The sequence below is a fragment of the Sus scrofa genome, chromosome X (assembly GCF_054392235.1).
Source record: "Sus scrofa isolate SSC_HxYL_T2T_F1_AM1 chromosome X, Sscrofa_HxYL_maternal_Yorkshire_Landrace_v2.0, whole genome shotgun sequence".
In the NCBI taxonomy this organism is placed as follows: domain Eukaryota; kingdom Metazoa; phylum Chordata; class Mammalia; order Artiodactyla; family Suidae; genus Sus; species Sus scrofa.
Genome location: NC_139401.1, coordinates 64,694,200 through 64,702,813, shown reverse-complemented (window position 1 = coordinate 64,702,813; position 8,614 = coordinate 64,694,200).

The following is an 8,614-nucleotide window of genomic DNA, read 5'->3' as shown; positions in this document are numbered from 1 at the left end:
TTTACCATATGATTCAGCAATCCCATTCCTAAGTAATTATGCTAGAGAAATTAAAACTTATGTTCACATAAAGCCTTGCACAGGGATATTCATAGCATCTCTATTTATAATAGCACCAAACTAGAAACAAAAGAAATGTCTTTCAACTGTTGGACGGATAAACTATAATATACTAACAATGAGGTGGTGATACTCAGGAAGGAAAAGTAGAGAACTCCACATTCACATAACTTGGATGAGTCTAAAATGTATTATGCTAACAATGATAGAAGCCAGTTTCTAAAAGTGATAGACTATATGATCCCATTTCTATAACATTCTCTGTAAGACAAACCATAGTGGTAGAAAACAGATCAGTGGGTGGGGTGTGAGTGTTTGGGTGGAGGAGGGTGTGATAGGGTATAAATTATGGAGTTTTTTTGGTTGATGGAAATATTCTATTTTCTGATTACACATTAATTTCTATGTATACTCATAGAACTGCGTGCCCTGCCAAAAAGTCAATTTTACTGTATATGAATTATTTAAAAAACTGAAAACTATAAAATATCTGGAGTTCCTGTTGTGGTTCAGTGGGTAAGAACCCAACGTAGCATCCATGAGGATGCGGGTTCCATCCCCAGCTTCATTCAATGGTTAAGGATCCAGCCTTGCTGCAAGCCAGTGTAGGTCATGTAGCCATGGCTGTGGTACAGGCTGGCAGCTACAGCTCCTATTCAATCCCTAGCTTGGGAATATCCATAAGCCTCAGGTGCAGCCGTAGAAAGAAGGAAAGATGGAAGGGAGGGAGGGAGGGAGGAAGAAAGGAAGAAAATTATATTCCCATTTCACATATGGGGAATATGAGACAATGGGATTGACTCCCTCCAAATTGTTTACATATGCAACAATAATATAAACAATTATAATTATATATATAACCAGTCTATATATCATACATATATGATGTAGTCAGCAGCCAAAGCCAGAGGAAAACCCAGTCTGATCCACAGTCCAGAGCTTTATCCACTTTTCACGCTGCCTCTTCCAACTCAGATCTCCAACCTTTTAGGTGTGTGATATAGGGCAAGTCATTTCACCTTAGAGTCTTGATTTGTAAAACGAAGATGATAATGCTCACTTGACAAAAATGTGGTGACATCTGTTATGCTTTTGATGCCTCATGTTTATTCATATTTGGGCCCGTCCCTCCTCCACTGCGTGATTCCTAACAGTTATCAATCCACAGGAGTCCATCTCCACCACCAGAGAAGGATGTACTTGACCTTGAACAATCAATCAGATTGCTCCATTCCCTTAGACATACTGTTCCAAGGAAATGCAAATTACCCAGTCAGGGTTCATCCTTAGGGGAGGATTGCTACAGTGAGAGAGAAGGTCCCTGTCCTTCAGAGAGCTTGATTTGAGCTCTAAGGACCATATACACTGTGAACAGCTGAATGAAGGTCATATTTGCAACTATATGAAGACAGTCTACCAGAGAATGAAGCCAACTCCCAGAGCTCACAGAAATGGAGATGAACAACAAAATTTAAAGGCATTTTTAAGCATGTGGATGACACAGTTGTGCTTGAAGTTAGCCCAGCCTTTTTGACTTCCGGTTAAGTGAATATGTGTGTATGAGTGTAGTCACTTAACTGTAAATATATTCACTTAATACATACATACATATATATTCACTTAAGATACAGATAGATGATAGATAGATAGTTACTTAAGCTAGTTGATTTTCTGTTACTTGTGACCAAAAGTTTATGGATGTTGTAAAATTAAAGAGATTATATAGTTAAAACATCTAGCCCAGTGCTTGGCACATAGTGACACTGGTCTTAGTTTTTTTTTTTTTATCTCTATCCACCCCAACCACTTCCCCTAAATACTAAATTAACAAATATAGATCAAACACTATGGAATTTTTTTCTCTTTTTATTGACCTCATCTGAAGACCGTATTTTGCTTATTTTTCCAGCATTTCTGCATGGACTCAGATGGAAGCTTCAAAAAAGGGATGGGGGGCATGACAGAATAGGCAGGTCTCCATATTCTGGTTCTATCAAGCACCCATTTCCTACAAAAAGTTACCAGCTGTTCACTTTTTAGAGAGTAGAGGATTTACATATTCTGGATGTTTCATATAAACGGAATTACAATATATTACCTTTTGCAACTAGCTTTTTTCATTTAGTATGTTTTAAGGTTCATCCACATTGTATCATGTAACTGTACTTCACTCCTTTTCATGGCTGTTTATTTTTTCATGTTCCTGTTTATTTTTACTTTGAGAGTCTTAGTTATATGCTTGTTCATTCATATCTCCATTTACTTAACAATTCATTCATATACAAGCCTATTTCTCACAGCATTAATTTCCATCCTTTTTTCTACCTCATGCCTTAATATTTTTCCTCATCTCTCCCATTCTAGTGCTAGGGATCTCATACAGTGTAAAGAACTCAGGCTTTTTGCTCAGACATGCTTGGGGTCAAATTGTGGTTATGTAAGGGTTAACAATATAAATTAATAATCTCAAGGGTCGATGAGACACCACTACGCAAGCACTAGTATGGCTAAAATTATTAATACCAAGTTTATAAAATTAAAAATACCAAGTGTTGAGGAGGATGTGAAACAATGGATCTTTCAAACACTGCTGGTGGGAGTATAAACTGGTGCAATCACTTGGGAAAAATCCCTGGCAATTTTTTTATCAAGTTAAAAATACATACACCTACCATGTAAGTCAACAATTCTCTTTCTAGGTCTTTACCCAAGAGAAATGAAAGCACAGCCCGTAAAAATATCTGAATAAAAATGTTCATAGCTGCCTGATTCAAATAGCCAAAAGCTGGAAGTCATCTGTGTTAGTCTGAGTCTTCTGAGAAGCAGATGTCAAAACTGGATGAAATGTGCCAGAAATGTATCAGGGAAAATTCTGTGAGAGAAAATGAGGATGGAGCTAAGAGAGATTAGGAGAGCCATCAGCCCAGCATGTGGGTCTGATACTGACCGAAGAAGAGAGGGAAGAGGGAAGGTTGGGTGAAAGCATTTTTGACTACAGTGCACTTCTAAGAAAAGTTCAGCAAGCCTGTCCAGGAGTCCTTAAACCAAAATCACTCATCAGAGAAGTCCTGTCTTCCAGCAATGAACCTGCCTTCGTATTCCTATCACACTCTCATCACAGGAAGCACCCTGTGGGAGGTGGGGCATTTGGTGAAAGCTTTTAGAGCACAGACGAAACACTCATTAACAGTAGAATGGATTTTTTTAAACCTGTGGGATATTTATACCATACCATACTACTTGGCATAAAAAGGAACAGACTATAGATACATGAACAACAAGGATCAGCCTGAAACAATGCACTGTGAAAAAAATCAAACACAAAAGACTCCAGGAAATTCTATAACAGGAAAAACAAATCTGAAGTGACAGTAAATCACCGAGTGTCTGGAAGCAGGGATTGGAAGACACTGATTACAAAGGAACACAAAAGACCTTTTAGAAATGATAAAAAGTACTGGGGAGTTCTTTTCAGGGCTCAGGGGGTTAACGAACCTGCCTAGGATGTATGAGGATGCAGGTTCAACCCCTGGCCTAGCTTAGTGGGTTAAGGATCTGGTTTTGCCATGAGCTGTGGTGTAGGTCACAGACACAGCTCAGATCCCAAGTTGCTGTGGCTCTGGCATAGGGCGGCCAGTATAGCTCTGATTTGACCCTTAGCCTGGGAACTTCCATACGCTGCAGGTGCGGCCCTAAAAATCAAAAAGAAAAAAGAAAAGAAAGAAAGAAAAGAAATGATAAAAATAGTCAACATCTTGATTATGGTGGTGATTACAAAACTGATCTCATTTGTCAAAACTCATCAGCTTGTACACTGAAAATGAGTACTTCATTATATGTAAATTATCCTTAAAAATTATTTCAACAAATATTTGTGACAGAGATTGCTTTCTGTGCCCAATATCCAGTCCTTCTTTATTTTTTTAATTTTTCTTTAATAGTATCACTCCAGTATCAATTTTAGCAGCAACTCATTCAGTTGAAAGTGTATATTTCTTAGCCTTCCCACAGGTAGATACGCCCATGTGACTAAAGTTCCTAGCAAGGAGGTGTAAGCAGAAGTGCTGTATTTTAACTCCTAAGAGGGTACCTTAAAGGGAGCTGACTTTGCTTGGAAAGTTATCCTTTTGTTTTCCCCTACTTCTAACTGCTGCCTGATATCCAGATATAATGGATTGGGCTCAGCGGCCATCCAGACCTTACGGTAACCTTCAGGAAGGAAACTAGTGGTGAGGATGGTGGCAACAAAATTGTAGCTAAGGTCCCCAGTGATGCCAGGGACCACCACATAGACCCTGGATGTTTCACCTTTAGACTTTTGCATATGAGAGAGAAATAAGCTTCCATCTTATTTGAACTACTCTTGTTTGAGATTTTTCTGTTATATGCAGTTGAACCTAATTCTGATAATGTTCTCTAGAATCAGAGACCTGGCCTGTCCATGAGGACAAAGGTTTGAACCCTGGCCTCAATCAGTGGGTTAAGGATCCAGCGTTGCAGTGAGCTGTGGTGTCGATCACAGACATGACTCAGATCTTGCGTTGCTGTGGCTGTGGCATAGGCCAACAGTTATAGCTCTAATTCGACCCCTAGCCTGGGAACCTCCATATGCCATGGGTGCGGCCCTAAAAAGACAAAATAAAATTAAAATTAAGTTAAATTAAATTAATAAAATAAAATAAGGAACATAGGAGTAGGAGCAGGCTTTGGGGGACCAGTCAGGTCCAGTTAAGACATGGCAAGCTTTGGAGTTCCTGTCGTGGCACAGTGGTTAACAAATCCAACTAGGAACCATGAGGTTGTGGCTTCGATCCCTGCCCTTGCTCAGTGGGTTAACGATCCGGCATTGCTGTGAGCTGTGGTGTAGGTTGCAGACGCAGCACGGATCCCGCGTTGCTGTGGATCTGGCGTAGGCCGGTGGCTACAGCTCCGATTAGACTCCTAGCCTGGGAACCTCCATATGCCACGGGAGCAGCCCAAGAAATGGCAAAAAGACAAAAAAAAAAAAAAAAAAAAAAAAGACATGGCAAGCTTGGAGTTCCCTGGTGACTCAGTGGGTTAAGGATTTGGTGTTATCACTGCTGTGGCTTAGGTCACTGCTGTGGCGTAGGTTCAATCCCTGGCCTGGGAACTTTCACATGTTGCAGGTGTGTCCAAAAAAAAAAAAAAAGACATGACAAACTTGAAGAGCATATAGGACTTGCAAGTAACCGTCTAGCAGGCAGTTATTTCTAAATTATGCTAGAAATCATATATTAAAGTTCTGGACTGGAGATTTTAGAATTATCAAAATTCCTCAAACTAATTGGCTCATGTTCTTGCTGCCTGCAGACACAATTGGATTCAGGGCTCAAACCTCCTAAAGTGTCCCTCAGCTGTCAGACTTTGCTGTCTTCCTCCAGGTGGTGGAAAAGTTGGCCACTGACCATCCTAGACCTTTATCTTTACAACGCATTAACCAAAAAGACTAGTTCTAGCAGCAAAGACCTAGGGAGGCCTCTGATTAGCCCAACTTGGACAGGTACTCATCCTTTAATCAATTACTGTGTTCAAGAAAAGGAGAGGATTGGGAGTTCCCGTCATGGCTCAGTGGTTAACAAATCCAACTAGGAACCATGAGGTTGTGGCTTCGATCCCTGCTCTTGCTCAGTGGGTTAAGGATCCGGTGTTGTCATGAGCTGTGGTGTAGATCACAGATGAAGCTCAGATCCCGCGTTGCTGTGGCTCTGGTGTAGGCTGATGGCTACGGCTCCGATTAGACCCCTAGCCTGGGAACCTCCATACGCTGCGGGAGCGGCCCAAGAAATGGTAAAAAGACAAAAAAAAAGAAAGAAAGAAAATGAGAGCACATTTAGGCCCCATGTCTACTCTTGCGGCAGGGAGGTTACACAGCACCATGCATGACATTTTACCAGGACCATATGGAGTAAGGAAGGAATTCAGAAGAACCAGAAAGGGTGGAAGTGCTCACTGAGCAGACAAAAACAATAGTTTGAATAGCCTACTGTGGTAGCTGAAATTATGAGAGTGGCTTTCACTGTGTAGGGGGAGTTTGTAGACTGCAAAGAACAGGAGGCAGAGAGAACACCTACTTTTGAAGGGCAGATGGAGGAAGAGGAGCCCACTAAGAGGGAACAGATGAATATGAGAACCAAGAGAGTTTCCAGGAGGCATAGGAGTGATCAATAACGTCAGTGCAGTAGAGTAAGATTAGCAATTAGGAATGAGAGCACTGAGGCCAACATAGAAGCCGGACTGCCATTGGTGTAGGAGTTAAATGTGAGTATGGACAAGTTTTTTGAGAAGTTTGGATGAGAACACGGCAGTGTTTGGATGATTGCTAGAGGGGAACCCATTTCTACTCTTGTTCAGAAGCTATGTTGTTACTCTGGATCAGATTTCTTTTTATTTTTTTTTTATTTTATTTTTTTTATTATTATTTTCCCACTGTACAGCAAGGGGGTCAGGTCATCCTTAGATGTACACATTGCAGTTACAGTTTTTTCCCCCACCCTTTCTTCTGTTGCGACATGAGTATCTAGACATAGTTCTCAATGCTATTCAGCAGGATCTCCTTGTAAATCTATTCTAGGTTGTGTCTGATAAGCCCAAGCTCCCGATCCCTCCCACTCCCTCCCCCTCCCATCAGGCAACCACAAGTCTCTTCTCCAAGTCCATGATTTTCTTTTCTGAGGAGATGTTCATTTGTGCTGGATATTAGATTCCAGGTATAAGTGATATCATATGGTATTTGTCTTTGTCTTTCTGGCTCATTTCACTCAGTATGAGAGTCTCTAGTTCCATCCATGTTGCTGCAAATGGCATTATGTCATCCTTTTTTATGGCTGAGTAGTATTCCATTGTGTATATATACCAAATCTTCCGAATCCAATCATCTGTCGATGGACATTTGGGTTGTTTCCATGTCCTGGCTATTGTGAATAGGGCTGCAATGAACATGCGGGTGCATGTGTCTCTTTTAAGTAGAGCTTTGTCCGGATAGATGCCCAAGAGTGGGATTGTGGGGTCATATGGAAGTTCTATGTATAGATTTCTAAGGTATCTAAATGCCTGCCTGGACTAGATTAGCTGAGGTCCTGATCTTGACTTTCAATCCCTCTTCCACCCCTGCCTATTCCAACCATTCAACATATTACCCATGCCTGTGGCTATCATCACTGTCCATTAGCTTTCCATTACTTCTGTGGCTTGATTTCCCTTTCATTCTCAGCCTGCCATTGTGATTGGTACTATAAAAGCTGTATTCTACTGGGAGCTAGTACTTACAGCAAGGGCCAGTGTCTTAGCCATTTCTGAATCCTCAATATCTAGCATAATGTAACAATCAACCAGCCTGTTGAATGTATCAACATTTAACATACATCTAACCATTTACTCTTCCTTTCCACCTCCTAAGAGGTTTCTCTACCTTCTCTAAAGCTTAATCCACCAGATATATTCTGAATCACAGTCCTTTTCATCTCCTTTGGAGAGCTGCTCCCTCAATAAACCCTTTTCCTTTGAGCATATAACTTTTTTTCATGTGCTCTTTTTTCACCGTTAAATATGTACATATCCACTGACCCCCCAATTTTTTTTTTTTTTTTGCTATTAGGTTATAGGCCTATTAACTCTGTCTATTCTCTCATGTTATAGAAAGAACAATGGGCCAAACTGAAGAAAACTAGGTTTGATCCTGGTGCCTTCTAATAACATTGGATTTTCCCTCTCTGGGACTCAGCTTTTCATTGGTAAAATTAGTAAATGGAACCAGTTCTCTCTTAAATTCCTTTCATATCTAATGTTGTGTGCCTGATATGACACTACAAATATGGAACCAATATATTCAGTGCCTCCATTTCATACCTAGTACCTTTGGAAGCATTTTTAAGAAAACTGTTAATGGCCTTTGTATATAGTTATCTACTGACACTACAATGCTACCTATCAAGCTACTCAAAACTCAGTTGCTTAAAAACAATTATTTATTTAGTTCTTAAATCTGTGGGTTGGTAACTTAGGCTGGGTACAGCTGAACAGTTCTTCTGGTCTTAGCGGGCTCACTCATTTGTCTAGCAGTCAGTTGGTAGTGGGCTATTCTAGGATGGCTATGGCTGGGATGAGTGGGCTCTGCTCCCTATGTCCCCCAGGCTAACTCAGGCATGTTCTTCTAGAAATGGCAGAGAAACAAGAGACAAATGGAAACAAAGTCTCGGGTTTCACGGTCAGAACTGGAGCACTATTACCTTGCCACATTTTATTAGGCAAAATGAACCATGAGGCCCATTAGAAACAAGTTTCTGTCTTTTACTGAGAGGAACTCCAAAGCCTCATGGCAAAGGGCAGGGATAGAAAGGGGTAAAATATTTGGACAATTATTACCGTCAACTTACTACAGGCTTCCAGTCAAATACACTTCCTCAATTCTTATTTCTCATCATACCCCCAACACTCAGCATGTAATACCTATTTACTTACCACCCACTTTTCTTTTAATTCAGCATTTCCTGAATACCCACTTCATGCAAGGCTTTTGGAGTATAAAATTTTCTGC